This window comes from Ochotona curzoniae, unplaced genomic scaffold, assembly GCF_017591425.1.
Source record: "Ochotona curzoniae isolate NIBS_2020 unplaced genomic scaffold, NIBS_Ocur_1.0 scaffold_4763, whole genome shotgun sequence".
In the NCBI taxonomy this organism is placed as follows: Eukaryota; Metazoa; Chordata; class Mammalia; order Lagomorpha; family Ochotonidae; genus Ochotona; species Ochotona curzoniae.
The window spans coordinates 8,720,652-8,742,452 of NW_024467123.1; positions in this window are offsets into that span (position 1 = coordinate 8,720,652).

Consider the following 21,801-nt stretch of genomic DNA (forward strand, 5'->3'; position numbering starts at 1 on the left):
TTGTGCCCTGGCTGGCCCGCCGGCGTCCTGCGCTCCTCGGATACTTGGCTGCAGGGCGTCACCTGCTGGGCTAAGGAGGAATCGCTTCTCGGGCCCTTGCTGCAACCTGCGCCCACTTTTCCCGGACCTAGCTGGTCTTCTCCCCAATCCTGGCCAGAGTGTGCCTTCTATGGCAAGCCTGTCCCGTGTGCACCAGTATCCACATCTGGAGTTGTGGCTGAATCTGTCGGTAATGGAAATTTTCGTTATTAATTTGCTATTTTTCTTTTTTAAAGCAAAGCAACAGGAGAGAGTGAGATATCTTTCACCTATTGAGTCATTCTCTAAATACCAAAACAGACCAGGGCAAAGAACCAGGAACTCCTTCTCTCCGTCTCCCATGTGGATGCCAGGGACTCCAGTACCTGAGCCACCACCCGCTGCTTGCCAGGGTGCACATTAGCAGGAAGCTGGATTGGAGAGGAAGGCGGGCTCCAACCCGAGTGCTCCAATATCTGATGCAGGCTCCACAGCACCCTCCCCTTATTTTCCTCTTTCCGATGCTCGGGGAACTCTATCCTCACTGTCACCCCCAAGTAGGGACTGCCAAGTCTTTAAACCTTTTGAACCTCAGTTTCCCCGCCCACGAGACTGATGGACGGCTGTCCTGAGAACAGCATTTGCCCCAGAGACGGACACCAGGAGCCGGACAGGCACTACTACTGCCCCCTGCGTCTGGTGAGCCACATACTGACCAGCAGGCAGGGCATGACTCAGCCCAGGCATGGACCTGCTCTCAGGGCAGCGCCTGGAAAGAACGTCTGGTCCCCTAGCCACAGTTCCGGGCACAGTGCAGGGCAGCAGCCGGCATGCAAGCTACACATCCTGCTGGCTTGGCGGGCAACACCTGCCTGGACCTCTGTTCTCCCTCGCCCCCCAGGGATGCACTGCTTCGTCCTTCTCTAATCCTGCAGGGGCCCAGGGAGGGTAAGGGGCTCCAAAGAAAAGCTGAAGTTTAAAGAGAGGCGAAAGAGAAAGTGTGGGTGACATTGACTATGGAGACATCTGTTTAGCCCCCAGTGTATTTCCTCTACTGCTGAAAAGTGTGTATGTGTCAGCTTGCTAGGTTCCCTGGATGATGGGAGAGCAGAGAGTAACAGGCAGCTGGGAAGCACATGGGAGCAGGACCAGCCCAGCCAGGAGTCCTGCGAGGTCCTGGGAGCTCCCTCTCCAAAGCAGAGTGGCCCCATTTCTGAAGCAAGAGGCAGGCTCAACCTCCTGAAGCTTGAAATCGCCGATCAAAAATGCTCTAAGTTCCAAAATGTTCTTGAGTGCTGACATGGAAAACTACAGGCCCGACCTCAGCGAATATCGATCCTAAAAAACAAAGGCACTCTGACAAGCTTGTAGAAACTGGGATTTAAAAGATAAGTTTATCATGGTGCAAGGAATGGTTCAATTCATGCATATGGGAGGTCTTCCATAATTTCATGGAAAATGGGTATTATAAAAAAGGATGCATGGGGCCCGGAGCGGTGGCGCAGTGGTTAAGGTCCTTGCCTTGCACGCCCGGGATCCCATATGGGCGCCGGTTCTAATCCCGGCAGCCCCGCCTCCCTTCCAGCTCCCTGCCTGTGGCCCACGAAAGCAGTCGAGGACGGCCCAAAGCTTTGGGACCCTGCACCCGCGTGGGAGACCCGGAAGAGTCTCCTGGCTTCGGATCGGCATAGCATTGGCCGTTGCGCTCACTTGGGGAGTGAATCATCGGACGGAAGATCTTCCTCTCTGTCTTTCCTCTCTGTATATCCGCCTTTCCAATAAAAAAAAAAAAAAAGGATGCATGGATGCCAACATTTTTGCATCAAAATAAGCATTTTCAAGTCCATTTTTCATGGATTTTTTTAAGATCTTCATGTTATATGAAGCAAGTTTCAGGCTATCTGTAGAAGGTGTATAAAAAGCATAAACTTTTTGTGAAAATTTATTTAATTTTATTAGAAAAGCAGAAGAGGATGTTACATCTCCCCAACATGAATGTAATGGCCGGAGCTCGGCTGAGCTGAAGCCAGGAGCCAGGAGCATTTCTGAATCTCCCAGGTAGATACAGGGAACCAATCACTTGTGCCAACTTCTGCTGTTTTCTCAGAACCATTAGCAGGGGACTGAATCAAAAGTGAACCACTGATGGAATCCAGGTAAGTCTGAGCAGTGTGCAGGTGTCTGTATCCCCCAGTCACATGGCAGTGGCTGAGGGTGCCCATAGTGGGCCAGGCTTCATGCTGGGGATCCTAGCTCCCCATCCACCACTGCTAGGCCAGGGGAGGATCCTGGGCTTGTGGGAAGACAGGGTGCTTACCAGCATGGGACTTCGCCTGCTGCCACCCAGCAGAGAGCTCTGGGGTCTTGAGGGTATGGAATTACTGCCTAAGGACAGTAATGAATGAATCCTGAGGGACACCCAAAACAAGGCCATTGTATTTGCAAGTAAACGAGGGGACTGAGACCTAGTGGTTTGGAGGGGATGTACCTGAAGATCTTTAAGGGTCAGACTAATGCACCAGCCCACATGGGATCCTGAATAGGGCTTATTAGCATGAAACATGGCTGACCACCACACACCAGTCCATGCAAAAGCTAGGGCTGTGGGCCTGTCTGGCAAGGCTAGATCCCAGTACCTGACAGTGAGTGTCAGATCAGGAGATGGGCCACATTAGACTGGGCCATGACACCAACCAGCATGCAAGAGAACCAGGTATGAGGTTGGATTCTGTGGGGGATATATGGGCCCAACCCTATGGAATAACAAGTCCTGCTGGTTAGCTTGAGAGTTGGAATGGTGATGGGCTAAACTAGGTATGACCATGGAAGTCACCATTGCTCACCAGTACAGAGGCTGGGAACAAGCAGGGCAAGTCCAGGCTGCAACACCTGCATGAACACTCTAAAACAGGGTGTGGGACAGGCCTGGCCACACCAACTCATACAAAGGCCATGTCAGGTAAGGGCCAAGCACCTGCTGTCATGTGTGAGATCTGGGTCTGGGAGTGGCACAAGCGGGGGAACCTGGGAAACTCCCCTAGTGGGTCACAGCTCCAGCTGATGAGCACATGAACCTGGCCTGGGTATTGGGCAGGCTGGGCACAGTAGCTCCATCAACTGGCAAGTGTGTGAGTTGATTTTGGAAGGGGGCAGACCAGGCAGAGCTAAACAAACTGGCAAGTGCAAAAACCAGGATGGAGTGCAGGTCATACCAGGCTAGCCATACCTACTGGTTTGCATGAGCCAGGGATGAGAGCAGACTGAGCAGAGCCAGGTTGCAGCACCTCCGAGCAAGAGTTGGGACTGGGGCCAGCTGGGCCAGGCTAGGCTGCAGCATCCAAAGGCAAAGGTCAAGACAGGAGAGGGAATATGCCAAGCTGGGTCAGAGCAACCATGGCATGCACAAGATTTGTGGCTGGGATCAGGCCTGATAGGAAAGCAAAGGAGTGCCCTGAATGGGTTGTGGTTCCCACTGGTGAGTGTGGGGGTGAGAGTGGGTGGTCTGGTCTGGACATGGCTGCAGTCTCCCTCGACTTGGGTGTGGACTTGGCCCGGCACATGCAAGACTGGGTTAGACTCCAGCACCCACTGGAGCTCATGAGAACCAGGATGGGTGTAGGATGGGATGGGCTAGGTGTTTGCCCTTGCTGAGCCATTGTGCGCTGTGTCTGGGTATGGACCAGGCTTGGCTGGGCTGTAGCACCCAACGGTAAAAACTGGAATGAGCGAGGGCCCATCAGGAAAGGTCACTGTTCTAGGACAGGACAGAAGGTAGACTAAGTAGGGCTGTTCCATGGACCCACCTGTGTGTGAGATCTGGCATTGGAAGAGGTTCTGATGGAGGAGTTTTGTGACTCTTCTGTCAAGACACAGTCCCTACAGGTGAGCACAAGAACCAAGAAAGGGAGCAGCCCAGACTAGGCCAGGTTACGATAAACAGGTTTACCTTTGGCTCAGATCTGTGGCAAGCCAGGTTGAACCATTTCATATCACCCGCTAGCAAATCTGAGAGCCGGAGTGGTGTGTGGGTCATGCCAGGTCAGACCACAATACCAGCCAATTCACACTTGGGCTGGGGACTGGAAGCTGGCTGGACTGGAGAGGCTGTATTCCCCACCAGTGTGAGCTGGAACTGGGGGGCATGCCAAGCCAGGCTATAGCACCCACTGGCAAATGCCAAGGTGAGGAGGATCATACCAGACTGGGCCACAGTGCCCAATCAGCACATGTGAGACCTGGGGGAAGGTGGGAATACCCAGTAAGGGGGCACTGAGTCACTGTTCTCACTGGTTAGCTTGAGAGCTGGGATTGGGGGCAGACCAGACTGGGCAGGGCTACAACACTTGTTGGCCTGCATATAAGCTGGATTGGGGACAAGGCAAGCTGGGTGGACTGTACCTACTGGTATATGCATAAGCCAGAGGAGGTGAGGGTTGGTTGGGTTCTGCCACAGCATCAGCTAGCAGATGCTGACACAGAGGTGAAAACTCTGTCAAGCTAAACTGCAGAACCACCTGGAGAGTGCAAGATCCAGGAGTGGAAGTGGGCCCAATAGGGAAACAGTGGACACCTCCTCTTGAGTTGCCACTCCAACTGGAGAGAATGAGAACTAGGACTGGGACAGGCATGGCTAGATAGACAGTGGCACCCGCCAGCCCATGTGTGGTCTAGGTCATGGGCTGGTTGGGTTGAACTAGGCTTCAATGCCCATTGACATATATGAAAGCTGAATGGGATGTGGGACAGAGAGAACCAGTCTGCCACACATACTGGCAAGCACAGGAACCAGAGCAGGAGGCAGGCCTGGTGGGATTACTGAAGGTTGCTCTGACTAGGCTACAACTCCCACTGGTTTGCATGGTGGCCAAGTGTGCGGTGGCAGGATCTGGCTGGACTACAACATCCATTAGTTTGCATAGAAGACAGATCTGGTGACAACTGACCCAGCAATTGCAACTAACGGTGTGCACGTAGACTGATTTGGGCAACAGACTGTGCCAGACCCAGTACTGTAGGCACAACCAGGAATCAGGTCTGGGATCACCCCAAGTGAAATTTCTCTGGGAATTCCCCAGCTGAACCACTGGACTCAGAACTCCAACCATGGAGGAAATTGCAGGTTCCATGGTCTGACCATGGAATGCATGTGTTGGAGCGGAGCCTCCTCAGTAGCTTAGATGGAACAGTGGACAGCATATTCAGATGTAAATGAAGAATATGACAATACATTGGCGTCTACAGAGGACACCTCGTACTATAACAGAGGATGGAGGACAGAACAAATTGATCAACTACCCTAGCCAAGAGTTGGCAGTGAATACCTGGGCAATTGGAGACTCTAAGGTGGACTATGTCAGCTAGTGGAGTCTGGAGAGATTTAATCGTGATTGGAGTGGCAAGATTGGCAGCATACAGAACTGTTGAACTATCAAAAGCACTTGAGCAGGATCTTTGGAGCATGCCCCACTCTGGAGACACTGGAATGATTGGGAGGCTGGCTGTGGCTTCTCCTTTTATCTCTCGCCTCCTGCCAGATACAGGAAGGAAAAAAGAGAATGTAAAAACAATGGTCTCTCCCACTTTCCTCTAGTCCTTGACCCTTTGCACTTTAATCAAATATGTAAAAATGATCAAAAATAAAATTTATAGAATAAAAAAAAAAAGAATGAAAATGCCTTGCAGGGCCAGCATGGTGTCGTAATAGGCTAAGCTTCCACCTACAGCACTGGTTTGTGCCCTAGTTGCTCCACTTTTGATTCAGCTCCCTACTTGAGAAAGCAGCAGAGAATGGCTCAAGTCATTGGGTCCTTGTACCCATGTGGGAGACTCAGAAGAAGCTCCTCTCTTAGCTTTAGATTGGTCCAACTTCAGCTGATGTGCAAATTAGGAAGTGAACCTGCAAATGGAAGACCTCTCCATGCCCACCCTTTCTCTATGTCTCCTTCTCTCTGTAACTCTGTTTTTCAAATATAAAATAAAATGAGTCTTTTTAAAAATGCAGGCTCTTAACCCATTTTGCAGAAGCACCCCCAACCTGGTCCCAGGAACTTGCTCAATCCCCTAAAGGAAAAAGACATCCCAGCAGAAAACACTCTTGTCTTTAAAATAGCTCACAACCTGGATGTGGGCAACACCTGCTTCTATCCTAAGGGAGCAGGTTAGACGGATGGGTGCACTGGCTGGGTATCCCCTTCCCCGCCCCCCGCAGGTGCTGTGGGCATCCCCACCCAACTCCAGCAGGTACACTGTCACCACAGCATGTGCTCCTATTCTCTCCACAGGTATTGGTGTCTAAGGCTAGGAGTAGTTGGAGGGGTCAGGGAGGAAGGTGGCTGATGGGAGGCAGGGACAGCCATAGACAATGAGAAGTAAGCAGTGGAACAGGAAAGAATGACCAATTAGCAGATCCAGGTGACACCTGCATGTCCTCAGGAGTGGGGAGAAGACCCCGCCCTGCAAGGGACGGGACACCGTTGGAGACGGTGATCCAAAGAAAAAGACATGATCTTGACCAGCCAAAAAGTGGAACTTCCCCAGACTGCATGGCAATAGTGGGTCCCCCATGGTGCTACCAGGCCACACAAACCCCTCACAGCAGTGGGAAGAATTAGTGTGCTCTTGACACGAAGCGCTGCAGTGCTGGCTGCTGCACTGAGAGCTTCTGGCTGCTAAGCCTGGTGTCTGGCAGGCGCCCCAGCCTACAGCAGGAAGTGCTGGTTCACGGTGGGAACTGGAGGGTCTTGCAGAGGCAGCCAGCCACACAGCAGGACACAGCCAGAAGCACAGCCATTTGGGAGTCCGCAGGAAGGACACCCTGGATCTCGCAGGAGGGTCTGGATTAAAGGGAAGAGCCCGGGCCCTTGCATGAGCCAAGCAGGCAGCTTCTGGCAGTGCATCCCCATTCATGCTCCAGGATCCCAGCTGGCCTCACAGTGCAGTTAGAAAAAAATGCAGCTCCCCACTTGGGAAAACCCATCTATCAAGGTTATGACAGATCTGATGGGGGGGACGTGATGGCAGCCACATCACCAACTGTGCAAATGCAAAAGCTTTCCGCAAGCTTTAATTCCAGGAACAGACGGACAAGAAAGAAAATGTAATCATGTGATGGGCTTGATCTGTAGTGAACACTGTTTTGAATTAAATGGAGAGGACCTGGGCAGATGAGAGGATGAAGGAGTCGGGGCAGGAGATGGGAGCACGGAGGCCCCATCTGCATAGGAGCCTGCTCCACAGACACTTGGTCCCTTGGCCCTTGGCCTGGAGCCAGGCATGTGCTCCAGGAAGCTGTCTCCCTCCGATGAGTTCATGCCCAGAGGGTACCAGTGCCCTCCACTGCACTCACTCTGGCATCACAGCCCACCTCCAGGCTGGTCCCTGGACAGTCTAACTACCCCAGCAGACACGGCAGACACGGCAGAAGCCCACACAAGCAAGCAATTGTGAGCCAATGGATACCTCTGCCAATCAAACTCTACACAGTCAACACACATCCTCCCCCTCCCGGCTCCTTCCTGAACACACTCCTGTATTCCATAACTAGATGGGTGTTGAGGTTCCTAAGGGACTTCTGGGCAGATCAGAAGACAGGAGCCCACAGTACCTGTGAGAGGTCACCAGAGAGTCCTTCATATGTCATCACTCTTGACATGCACAAGGCAGGAGAGACCCAGAGGAAGACAGAGTTTGGAATATGGCACTTGAGTCCAGGATTTCTGCCCACAGCTGCTCTTCTTTTGCCAGTACCAGGAAACAGAAGTGGGGTTGGGAGCAGATAACCTTGACAGCATGGCCACTCTGTGCTGCTTGTGCCTGCTTTACCTCATCTCATAAACTCCCCCTCAACACAAACATACACAACCCCCATTTTGTAAACAAATTTCCAAGACACAGAGAGGTCAAGTAACTCACCAAGGTCACCCTGCAAGGAAGTGATGGTGGCAGGGTTCCAAACCAAGTCCTTCTGGCTCTAAAGCCCATGCCTCTGTCCTTCACTACCTTGCCCTGCCTTGCGGAAAGCTCCAACCTCCTGTGATAAACTCAATTGTTTGGTTGCCGCAGCTGAAGCAATCTTCCCATAAATGGATTGCCCCCAATCAACAAAATCATGAGTGTCAGAGAGTTCTTTAGTTCCTAGTCTTCCAACCAAGCGGAGCACCCTGTGTAGCCGGCCACATCCCCAGCTAACTTTAAAATTAATTTGTAAGGTGACATGTGTGTTACTGCAACCATGGGTATCTTGTGGCACTAGCTGCCAACACTCCGCCCTGCCTTAGATGGTAAAAACACCTGAAGTCAACAACAATCCTGAGCATTGCTGGGAACAGGAAAGGCTACTGCCTAATCACATCTCCAAAACCTTGATGAAATGATGTAGGACTTTGGTTAATTCCATTGATAGGCAAGGAGAGCAACTTTCTTTGGCTTTCCTTCTTGAGATGTTAATTCCCAATGCAGTAGTTCTTTCTCCACTCAGGAAGAGAATGTGGGTCCGGGGTAAGTGGCAGGTGAGATCAGTCTAAGATCAGGACAGGGAGCCACAGGACCTGTTGGGGAAGGGACAGAGCATCTTCCTGGCTCTGGGCTTTGCCTAGCCTTTCCCGCCATGTTTCCCCACTCCTTCCCAGCTAGCGGTCAATAACCTGACATTGTCCCCTTGACCAAGCATGGACAGCAGGGGCATGCAAGTAACCCAAGGCACACTCACTCCACCTTGGCTGACGGAGAGCTGCCCACAGGCCAGCCCTCCTACAGTGTCACTATGCCCCCGCCCATGTAAACTGTAGCCATTCGCTATTCTTTATGTCTGTGTGTGCCTTCCATAATGTCTGGGTTTCTCAGAGCCTCCTTCCCTTACCTTTCCCACCAGGAATTTCCTGAGGGTGCACACTGTTCTGTCTGCCTTCTCTGGTGCCTGTGCCACTCGCCAAACCCCACCCACACACCACTCGGTGCCTTGTTCTAAGGCTCGGGAGCACTTGTCCTAAATCATCATGTGTTTAAAACAGAGCTGCTGTTATGCCCCCCAACAACTGCAGCAGCAAAGTGATAGTTGGTTGCCAGAAGCACCCTATAAAAAATCAAGACCAGAGCTGAGTGATGAGGAGATTTCTGACAAGGCAGCAGCGTCCTAACACATCCAAAATTGGTCTTCTTGTCTTCCTTTGCCATCTCCTTCCTCCCAGGGATGCTCTGCCCTAGGCAATGGCCTCATCATTCATTCAGTCCCCGACTCCAGAGAGAGTCGGCTCTGAGATCCCACAGCCAATCAGCAGCCAAGTGCTGTCAATTTCATCTCCTTCGTGCTGCAAGCCCTCTGTTCTCCAGCCTGGGATGACATTCCCCGATTCCAGTCCTCACCGAGGTGCCCAGGATGATGATGACAGCGGCTTCTTCGCTGGTATCCCACAGCACAATCCAATTCTCCTTGCCTTCTGAGTGATCTGGAGAAAATTTACTCTAACCCCTGCACACACAGTAAAAGGGTACTACAAAATGTTCGTGGGAAATGGAACCGAAAAATGAGTTTATTTTGGTACAAAAAGAAAATCTTGAAATCTATCCCAAAAAATCACAGAAAAGCCTATTAAGGAAGAAAAAACTGCGGGGATGTTTGGTGCATTTGCTAGAGCCATTAAAATGCTGCTTGGACTGCCTGCGTCCCACAGTGGAGTGCCCGGTTTGAGTCCTAGCTCCCCACTTCCAATCCAGCTCCCTGCTGATGTGCACCCTGGGAGGCAGTAAATGATGACTCAAAAACTTCACGTGGAAGACCTAGATGGAATGCTGTATTCCTAATTTCAGACTGGCTCAGCCCTGGCAAGTGCAAACATTGGAAATATGAACCAGTGCATGCAAATGCATGTTCTCTCTCTTTCTCTCTGGGTCTATACCTTTCAAAAAATTGAAAATAAATAAAAGAAGAAGAAGAAGAAACTATTCATGAGTTAAAAATATTTGCTACCAAATAAACTTATTGTTGTATCTCATCAACCTCTCAAATATCTACACAGTAGCAGAGCCTTCCTTGGTCATACATCCAGAGGGCGTGCCGCACTAAATGAATTTAACTCAGCCCAACCAAGCCCTTGCAGGAATCTTTCAAAATTCACTAGTGTCCTTTTTGGAAGAAGTTGGATATACATTTGTCTTCACTGAGAAGGGTACTAAAGGAAAACAAACTATCAGCGTACAGCAACTCCCTCCTACCTACACTGAGAGGAAAATGAAACATTAGGAAAATCATTTTTGTAAAGTAAAACTCTTCTAATTCCATTTTTCCATAAGCTTTTTAAATTTTTTGTGGAGGAAAGAAAGTCAAGTAATCTATTTATTTTTAAGGCATCAAATTGTACTTTTTTTTTTCCTTTTTATTATTATCATTTTATGCTACAGCCCTGGAGTTTCCACTATCCTCCACCACTAAGTTCCCCCATATCATTGCAAAAGTATAATTCTTCATAAACAGTCATAAGTCCATCATTGCAGGCATGGACAATGGCACAGAGTCCAGCATCCCATTGTCACGAGACATCCAACAGCTTCCCTGGGAGTCCGTCTTTGATCTAGAAGTAGAGATGCACACTGCACCATATGCTCATATCTGACATGACACTCTCCATTACACAGCACTGTACATCCCCTTAAATGAAAAGCCACACAACAAAATCAACAACAGGAAGGAAAACAGAAATTGATAATGTCATGAGTTAAACAACATGCCACTAGATATGATAGTCTCCATTACGCAGTTACTGTACATCCCCTTAAATGAAAAGCCACAAGACAAAATCAATAACAGGGAAAAAAAGAAATTTACAATGCCACGAAGTTAAATAACATGCTACTGAACCATTAATGTGTCCTTGAAGAAATGAAAAAGAGAATCAAGGGCCATCTTGAAGAAAATGATGCTACTGTATGATCTATGAATCAGTGAAGAATTTAATGAGAAGAAAGTGTTTTGAAAAAACAAAACAACAACAAAACAAAAATCCATGAGATACAGTTTCCACTGATCTTTGTGGGTGAAATGTGTCTCCTGTAGGCAACAAATAGATGGGTTTTGTTTTTAATCCAGTCTAATAATCTGTGACGTTTGATTGATGAGTTTAAGCTGTTTGCCTTCAGGGTTAATACGAATGGGTGGTAATTTGGTTCTGTCATTTTAGCTATGGGTTGTTCATTGATTTAGTCTTCTGTTGTTATTTTACTGGGATGTTCTTCTCATTTGCCTTTGGCTTTGATGGGTGCTATTTCTTTTCTCTGTCAAGAGAACATCTTTACATTTCATTGGTAGGGCAGGTTTAGAAGAGGCATATTCTTTTAACTTTTCTTTACTGTGGGAGAATTCTATTTCATTTTCAAAGACAAAGGAAATCTTTGCTGGGTACGTTATCCTGGGCCGACAATTTTTGCTTGTGGAATCTGGAATATGGTGCTCCATTCTCCTCTGGCCTGTCGAGTTTCCTGTGAGAGGTCAGCTGTGAATTTAACTGACATTCCTTTATATGTCAATTGATTTTTTTCACATGCGCATGTAAGGATCTTTTCCTTATGTTTGATTGAAGAGAGCTTGATGATCATGTGTCATGGTGAAGATTGCTTTTGGTCAAGCCTGTTGGGAATTCTGTGCCCCTCCTGGATATTGTTTCCCAATTCTTTTTCTAGATTAGGGACATTTTCCCTTATTATTTCATTAAATACATGTTAAACCCAACTTCTCTTTCTGCGCCTTTTGGAACTCCCATAACTCTTATATTTGACATTTTCATAGTGTCTCTCAATTCCTGAATACTTTTTTTAGCTTGACCCAGCCCTGCTTCCAGGTTTATTATTGTTTTCCCATTGTGGCAAGAAATATTTTTGAATTTTGAGATTTTTTTCTTCTACCTCCTTCATTCTATTACTGAGACGTTCCACAGAATTTTTAATTTGCTCCATTGCATCCTTCATTTCCAATAATTTGGCTTGAATTTGTGTTGTTCTTTCCTATGTGGCATACTTCTTAAATTCCTTTAGCTCTTGTATGTGTTTCTCATTGTTGATAAGAAGCTTAATGAATTTTCTGAATTCTGTATTCCCCATTTTCTTGATGTATTCCATAGTTAACTCTGAGGAGGTGAGCAAGTGATGAAGGCTGCCATGTGAGCCACAGGCCAGGACTGTAGTGAGCAGTGGGGAAACGGGAGGAGGGTGTGTGCTATAGTGGGGAGAGCAAGACCAGAGTCGGGCCTGGCTGCCCATGGGAGGTGCAGAAGGAGCAACAACAGACCGGCTAAAACCTGGAGGGCAGGACATGGGAGGGCAAGACGGTGAAAGTGGAGAAAATGGTTTGTATCTACGCCCTGGGCTAAGGGTCCTGTCCTTTCCTCTTGCCCATGTGAGGGATCTTCAAAACGCTTACGAAAATAATCCGGAAAGAATGTATTTGCCTAGATTCCAAAAGCTATCTGCACCAAAATAAGCTTATGTTTTTCATTCATTGATTTTTATTTGAAAGGCAGATTTATACAGAAAGAGAAGAAGCAACACGGAGATTTTCTATCTGCTGGCTCACTCAGGAGGCACCCGGGAGTTCTGAATGAAGTTGTTGCCGTGGACACTGTGGGCTTCGATCAGCCATCATGCTGGTGCTACCAAAAGTGACCCACCAATGCAAGCACCTGGCTTCCCTGCTCAGGGCATTACTCTGAACCAGCCAGGCCATATCAGAGCCGGCTTGGGGCCCTCTACTGGACAGCTCACCTGACTTGTTAGTTCACTGAACTGTCTTCTGGTAAGCGGCTGGAAGACAAACCTAAGTTCTTGAAACCTGGTCATGTTGCCTTTGTTGATAAGCTTCTCTTACCTCCTTTCTCTGGCTCATTTTGCTGCTCTTGATATGAGACAGAAAGTCACTGTGAGTGGACAAGAAGGTTGCTGGAGCTGCCAGGGTCACCCAGTCTGCCCAGAGCACTCAGCAGCTCCACAGTATTATTATCCCAGACATCTGTCCTCCCAGTATTTTATTTTATTTTATTTTATTTTATTTTATTTTATTTTATTTTATTTTATTTTATTTTATTTTATTTTATTTTATTTTATTTTATTTTATTTTATTTTATTTTATTTTATTTTATTTTATTTTATTTTATTTTATTTTATTTTATTTTATTTTATTTTATTTTATTTTATTTTATTTTATTTTATTTTATTTTATTTGGAACTCAGATATACAGAAAGAAGGAGAAACAGAAAGATCTTCCATCTGCTGGTTCACTCCCCGAAGTAGCTGCAATGGCCAGAGCTGAGCCAATCCAAAGCCAGGAGCTTTTTCTGCTCTCCCACATGAGTGCTGGGTCCCAAGGCTTTGGGCCATACTCTTCTGCTTTCCCAGACCACAAGCAGGGTGATGGATGGGAAATGGAGCAGCCGGAATATGAACCAACATTCATATGGGATCCTGACACATGCAAGGTAAGGACTTCAGCCACTAGGCTACTATGCTGGGCCCGTCATCCCAGTCTTAACCGGAGGTGAACAACCAATCTCAGCACTGCTAGTCTGGCTCAGCAATTTAAGCAAAAATGGTAAAAGACTGGTTAAGGTATGGGATCAATACCAGGGTTCAACCGGCTAATCCTCAGCTAGGGCCAGCATCCCATAGGGTTGCCAGTGCGTGTCCTGGCAGCCTCACTTCTGATCCAGTTCTCTGCTTGTGGCTTGGGAAAAGCAGAGGAGGATGGCTCAAGTTCTTGGGCTCCTAAAACCCACCTGGGAGACCCAGAAGAAGCTCCTGGCTTCAGGCATAGGATCGGCTCAGCTCCAGCTGGTGTGGCCATTTGGGGAGTGAGCCAGTGAGGATGGAAGACAGAAGGACCAGTTAATGAAAATAAGACATAACAAAACCTTCAGAAATAAAAGATTATGTTTTGTGGACTATGTGTGCTGCAGCTTTAAGCTGTTAGATTTTAAAACACTCTAATGGACAATTTTTTGACTAAATATTTGACATAGAACTTTGAAACCCATTAAAATAAAATCTAGTGAGAAACCTGTGCGTTTGATCAGCACTGAAACCTCGATGGAAACGCTCCTGTGGAAAGACCCACAAATTCAGAAATAGGCTTGGTTCAGAGAACCCCCTGCAACTTAATGCGAAAATGACTTCTGAGCTAACATTTTTGCCTCTGGGTGAGAAGTTAGCTTTTCCACCTATTTCTGAGAGGAGGGTTCTCATTTCAGGCACCCAGTAAAAAGTTACGGAGAGCTTGGCTGGTCGTAGCATCAGTCAAGAAAGAGACCAACTCCATTGACAAGCAGTTTACTTCAGCTCAACCTGCTGCTTGTAAACGCCCTGTCGTTGACAAGACAGAAACTTAATCTCAAGCAGAAGCAATGAACAAGCATAGAATCCTATCACAGGAACTTCCCAGAAGGATACAACAGCGAAGGCAGATAGAGTATGACGACCAATCAAAGGTTTGTTTTTTGCTTTCATTTTTCCTTCTTTCCACATTCAGCCTGCGGCAGCCGCGCCTCAGCTTCCATTCTGGAACTCTGGAATCCCTCCTGGCTTGCGGCTGCCTGGTTCCTAAAGCAGTGTTCATGCAAATCAACTCTTAAAGCATTCCCTTCTCGGCAGTACCTCACTCCATCCTGATTGGGGGCTGAATTTAGAAACAAAAACGGAGACGGTATTTACCTAACGCTTATCAAACCTGCATCGGGGTGCTGGGCTCGGAGTCCCAGCTTGGGTCCCCCACCCCAGCTTTCTGCCAGTGCAACTCAAGCAGGCAGAGGAGATAAAGTAGTTTGCTCCGTGACACCCAAGTGGAGACCTGCACTCCAACTCCTGGCTTGGGGCTAGCCCAGCCAGCCCCAGCGTTTGCAGGGAGTGTGCTAGTACCAGATAGAACGCTCTCTCATTAAAATAAATAAAGCTAACACATTTCTAACAAAATTTAGGGCATCACCAACCCAGACAAAGATGCAGGGAACCAACCATAGCGTGCTTGTTTTCTGCTGGCGTCTCAGCCTGAGGTTTAACCAGGGAACGAGGATCAATATGTCACAGTTGCCGTTCCAAGCCCACACCTGGGCATGTTCCAGATGTGGGGGATATATGGGTGTGAAAGTAGCAAATACGGAACAGAGGATAGATCCTATGGGAGGGAAATTACCCTGGTGTTTGCACCAGCTGGGGACAGGTGGAGCAGTGCTAGAGTCATGGAAGCAGCCTGCCCCGTCACACCACCCTCCTGTGAAACATTTTTCTGAGAGATGCAAAGCCCAGCTCAGCATAGCCAGTGGCCCTCACTGGCCCCTCCCTACAAGTGGAAATTCTTCACTAGCAAGACAACTCAGGCTTGGTCTGGGGTGTGGCCGTGGCACAGCCTGACTCCCTGTACAGTCTGGCAAAACCATGCACGTGCCACCTAAAGGAGAAGGGGGGTTGGCGGGATAAGTTAGAAATAGACGAGGTTATATGTGAAAATGTTATCCAGCTTGTTGGGGCGGGGGAGAGGGGAGAAGGAGAATTCGCTCAGGCATTTAGTTAAAACTGAAATTCTTTGCTCTCGGAAATAGATTCCAGGACAGTGAGTAGCAAGCGTCAAACACACTGAGTCCCTGTTGATGGGAAGTGGCTGAGACACAATGTTTCAAGAGCAGTGATGCTACAGCCAGTGGGTCTGTGGCTGAGGAGCTGTGGTTCACGCATCCCGTCAAGAGCGCGTCGTGCTCAACTTCATGACGGGAAAGGCTAGTTTATCTTTTTAATTTTTCATATGAAAAATATGAAATGGAAATTATTAGGGTGGTAATCACAGCCAAGGAAGCCAGAAACAAATAAATGTAGAAAAAAAAATTCCAGACGGAGATGTTTTAAATGGTTAGTTGTAAAACAATATGCCATCTTTCTGAATTTGGGGATGTTTGTGAGATATAGCAACTTAAAATTATGTTTTGTAATTTCTTGTTATAACTTAGATATTGACCTTATAACAAAAACCTAGAAAATGTGAAAGTTATAAAACAGAAGGATTAAGGTGTGACAAATTTGCTTTGCACACTTTAACAACAACAAAATTATTTTAACTCTCCCAGGGCGTTTTCATTTTGACCTTATGGGCTGAGACAAACCTGGGAGCTGGTTCTCCTCACATTTGCATCCACACTGGAAAGGTTAAGGACCTTGGAGTAACGAAGGTGTTGGGACCATCAGCAGGTGCACGGGCTCCCATCACACATCCTGAAACACGCACGTGAACGAAAGCCCCTGTGCTTGCGCGCCACAATGCTACACAGCCTGGTGCCACCGGCCTCGCAAGCAAAAACCAAAAACTCACCTTCATCATCCCCACTCGTCGCATAGAGCGCGTGTGAAGCCGTACATGCCTCCCCACACCTCCCTCTTTCTCCCGGGTCTCAATTTCCCACCAGAGTCCGCTCCGGCTGGTGCTGCACGCGCCCCCTGCTGGCAGACTAGAGTATCACACGCCTGGGCGCCCCTGCTTTTTAATACATTTGGCCTTAGTTCCCCCAAGAGCTTGGGACAAACCCATGGTACTAAAACGCAATGATTCTCTGCATTTGAGGAGGGGAGAAAATGTTCCACGAGACCTTATTCTGGTCATTCTTAGTTGAGATTAAGGCAGCAAGGAGTTCATGCTTAAAATGACCATAACACAGCGCAGAGCTGTGCCCTGAAAAATGAAAGGATCGGACCTCAACCGGGCTCAGTTAAAAACGTAAACACTAAGGGCTCGCGCCAAGGCTCAACTGGCTAATCCTCTGCCTGCAAGCTCTGATATCCCGTATGGTGTGGGTTCGTGCCCTCTGGCTGTTGCATTTCCAACCCAGCTCCCTGCTTGTGGCCTGAGAAAGTAGTACAGGATGACCCAAAGCTTAGGGACCTTGTATCGGCGTGAGGAACCAGAAGCTCCTGGCTCCTGATGGGCTCCTCCAGCCATTGCAGCCATCTGGGGGAGTCTTTCCTTCTTTCTGTAAATCTGCCTTTCCAATAAAAATAAACAATTTTAAAAAAAAGAAAAACGAAAAATCCAATGCAAATGATAATGAGCAAATTCTAACAGAGTCTGAGATCCTGTGTACTTCTAACATGTTCTCAGATGGGGCTGCTGGTGCAGGGGTTGCACCATAGGCAGCAGGATTCCAAGTGGAAGGGCACAGACTTCAGACTCCCTTCCCAGCTGCCACCCAGAGGGTCCTCTGCAACTGGAGGCTCATCTTCATGGTGGCCCTACCAGGAGGTGGTAGTACCTTGAAGGAGGGGGTGGAGCCTAATGGGAGGTCATCAGGCCACTGGGGTCATGCCCCTGGTGGCAGATCTGGGACCCCTTTGCTAGCTGACCAAGAAGACTGTCATTGGATAGAGCACACCCTCCCCTTTCACAGTCTCTCTGCTCCTGTTTGAGAGGAGACCACCCACCCCGGCACACCTCCCACCATGATCCTCCACAGGTACAAGCCCTGGACCCACCCAGATTACAAGCTGAAGGGTCCCTTGTGCTTCCTCAATCAGCTACCCCTGGCTTCTCGTGGTCACACACGCTGCACGAGCTTTGCAGACAAAGAATGTAAACCTCTTGAATCTTGAATTCTAAGCACTCCTGGCTTCACCCTGGTCCAGCTCGGGCCACTGAAGACATTTGGGAGATGAACCAGTAAATGGAACATCTCTCCTCTCTGCTTCTCCCTGTCTCTCTGCAAATGTGTCTTGAATCAAATCAATGCATTTATCATTTAAAAGATGTTATTGGGACTGCTTCTCCATTGTTAGCCAAGAATCTGCTGTAAAACAGGCACACATATTCACAACTTTGTTGCACTTGTTGTGTGGATTATATGAGTGGGTTCCTTTAAGTATCCAGCACAAGGAAGTGTGGCCTCTTAGTCACGCCAGAGATTTTCTCCCACAAGCTTTATGGCCTCAGCAGCTCCCTGCTCACAGATGCTGGGAAAGGCTTTGATTTACACAGACATGTAAATCAGAGCATCTCCAACTTAGCAATACCATCACTTCATTTATTAGGAGTACACAGCCAAGGTTAGACCCACCTGTGCCCACAGAATCTGGGGTGGAATCCTCCTTGGGATCCCAGTCGCCCCTAATGAACGCATGTCTCCTCTCACGTCCAAACTGGAAAGACACCGGAGAACTGAGATTGATGCTTCCTCGGCACTCGGGACGGGGGCTGTATTTCACACACGCTCCTAGCAGACACTGGGACGTGATGAGCAGGCGAAATCTTGTGAGCATGTGCAAGAAGAAGCCTGGAGCTGTGGCCTGGCTGTCCACCCACAGCACCTGTAATGGAGCAGCCCTGACAAGCCTTATGAGTGAGATGAGCCTCGGCTTTTTCCCCCATCAGTCCAAACAATGATAATACAGCCAGGTTAGAGAGTGTGGCGGTCTGAGTGATGACCCTGATTTGTTGTGGCATCTCTTGTATGGGAAAGCTTTAAGATGAACTGGCAGGTTGGCTTTGTAGTGCATCAGGTGAAGCGGGCACCTGCAATGCAAGCATCCCATATGGACACTGGATTGAGTCCTGGTTGCTTTTCTTCCCATCCAGCTCCCTGCTGATGTTCCTGCAAGAGCAGCAGAAGACGGACCAAGTCTTTGGGCCCCTGCCACCCAAGTGGGAGACCAGAAGAAACTCCTGGCCCCTGGTTTCACTCTGGCCTTTGCAGCCATTTGGGGGAATGAACCAGCAGATAAAAGATCTGCCTCAGAAGCATCAAAGCAAGGCGCTTCCATACCTCTCAGCGGTTAGGCTGCTAATGGCAACCAAGGTTGGAGAAGGAGTGTGGAGTCCTAAACAATCCTACATCTTTCTCACCGCGTCTGGGGCATGGGTGCCAATTTTTTTTTCCCCCACCAGAACAGAACAAAATTTTCAGTCTGATTTCTATAAACTTTTGGAAGCATCCTTCTATGGATGCATAGCTGCTTATAGGAAAATATAATTAATTTCAGAAAGGAAAAGATCAAATAGCCACATAAAGTATCTATTTCATTATAGTGCACCTGTCGACATTTGGTTAGAACCTTAACCAAGAATGAAAGGTTCTGTGGATATCAATTAAAATGGTGGAAAGGGCGCAGTGAGTTAAGCCACTGCTTGGAGCACCAGCGTCTTATATTGGAGCACCGGTTCAGTTCCAGGCTATTCTATTTCAGATCTAGCTCCCTAGCCACACATCATGGGAGGCAACAGAAAATAACTCAAGTGCTTGAGGGACCCTGTCACCCACATAGGAGACCAGGCACCAGGCTTCACGCTGGCCCAGCCCAAGCTCCTGCAGGTATTCAAGGAGTAAGCCAACAGATGGAAGATTCTCCTCTCTGCTCATGTCACTTTGCTTTTCAAGTAGATGAAAACAAATCAATAAACATTTAACAACAAAATGAAAATGCCACTAGAAAAACTAACACATTTGCTGAAATGTCTCCGAACTAGAGAGACAGAGAGAGCAAAAGCTATCGTTTCCCAACATGTGCCCCGGAATTGAAAGCCGGGGTCAGCAAATGTGTTCTGCCAATGACCAGGGAGTGAATAGTTTAGTTGTTATGGGCCAGGCCCAGCCAAAGGCAATACATAAGCAAATGAGTGTGGCTGAACCCCAATAAAACTTCATTTGAGAGCACCAAGATGGGAATGTAATGTAATTTTCACAGATCATAAAACATCATTCCTCTTTTTAATTTTTCCCCATGATTCTTATCTCACAGGCTTGTAGAAAGCCAGGCAGCAGGCTGAGCTTGGGCCCCAGATAGAAGCTGCCAACCCCCCTTCAAGGCTGGCTTCTCAAAGTAAGCCCCGCAGTCTCCCAGCATCCGCAGCACCAGGAACTTGCTAGACTAACAGACCCTGCAACCCAACCCCGGAAGCTCCCCAGGACACTCTGACTTACAGCAACATCACCACGTGTTAGGTTGACACCATGTTGAGGTAGGGCCAGCTAAGTCACCACCTGCAGCACCCATGTGCTTTCTCACCAGCCTAACGTGATTTTCAATGGCTCTGAAACAGTTCACTTCTCAGCAGAAATTGCGGCCTAGTAAACCGGAGACCATTATCTAAGATCGCAGTGTCATCCTGAGAGTCACACAAGGTCCCTGGGCACATGAAAGGACAGTGTCCAGGTCCCCAGGGCTCGACATCCTCTTTGAACCCCGCCCCTCGAATGTTCACAACAAAAATCTCTACCCGCTCCCCAGGGATCGCCCTGCAGCTGGACCCCACACTGCCCTTTAATTCCTTGAAATTTATCTCCCATGAAGCTGCACAGTGTTTTTACAACTTATCTTTCTAGTTAGAGACTGTAAATTTTCCCTCTGCTGAGTCTCATAACCGACTGACTAGTTTTCGTGATATTTGTAGGGCTCAGGAAAAGAAGGCGGGGGGGGGGGAGAGATGCAATTCCCTTATTTGACAATCCTGACATTTATTAGCATAATAAAACTCTCAAGATGAAATTGCACTTTTCCAGGCAGTAATTTCATTTGCAGGACAACTTACAAGGAATTTATTTTAAAGCCAGGTAACACAGCAAAAAGATGACACATGCAGAAAAACGCAGGCCCCAAATAAAATGGATACAAATGTGTGCGGGATGGAGAACGTAGCTGTAGCCTCGCACGTATGCATCAGCAGCGACAGGAACACCAGTCCTGGGGGAGCCAGGTTCTTGCCCGCCTGGTCTGTGTTCCAAGCTGCCGCCTGGAGTTCTCTTCCCACCCCTTGGAAAAATCCCTGTCTACTCCAACACGTCCCTACTAGGCACAACAGCGTGCTGCCTTTATGGTTGTGGCTAACAACTCCTTTTATCTGGAAAGAACTTCTGAAATGGCCATTTAACTGGTCTGCTCCCAAACCTAACAACACCTCACACACACACACACACACACACACACACACACACACACACACACTGCCCTTCTCAGTCTCATTGAGATTCAGTGATGCCAAATGACTTCACAAAGCCACATAGCCAGTGAGCAACAGAGCCAAGACTAAAGCTCGGTTCTTCGGAGTCCCAGTGGAAATCAGGTCATTTGGCGAGGGCGTATTGGCTTAGCTAGCTAATCCTCCCCTTGCAGAGCTGGGATCCAATATGGGTGCTGGTTTGAATCCTGTCTGCTCCACTTCTGATCCAGCATCCTGCTAATGGCCTGGGAAAGCAATGGGGAATAGCCCAAGTCCTTGAGCTCCCACAGCTACATGGGAGACCTGGAAGAAGTTGCTGACTCTGGACTTCAGATGAGCTCAGCTCTGGTCATTGCAGTCATTTGAGGAGTGAACCACCTTCCGTCTCTGTAAATCTGCCTCTCAAATACAAATAATACTAAAAATAAAAGGAAGAAAGACACCAAGTAACTTTCCAGACAGTTGGTAATGATCCTAAAGCACTTTTAGAGTTCAGAAAATGGGCTCCCTCTGGCACTTCCTTTCGCCTATTCGGCAAGACGGGCAGACAGGAGTGCAGCCACAGCATTGAACTGCAATGTAATACTGTGTATTGGGGCCTGACCCTTGCTTCCCCCAAAACGCAGAGCCCACATGGACAAAGCACAGTGCTGCCAACTGAATGAAGAGTGGGATCCCAGAGAGGCAGGGCAGGAGGGCAGCAGAGAAGAACAAACAAGCAGGCAAGGGTCCAGCAGTCCAGCCTCCACTGGGCCTTCACATAGCTCCGCTCTCTCTTCCAAGGCCCCAGACCCTCGTCTGGAGGAGAAGTGCTGAGCCGGTCTCAGCCCCATCAGTTTCAGAC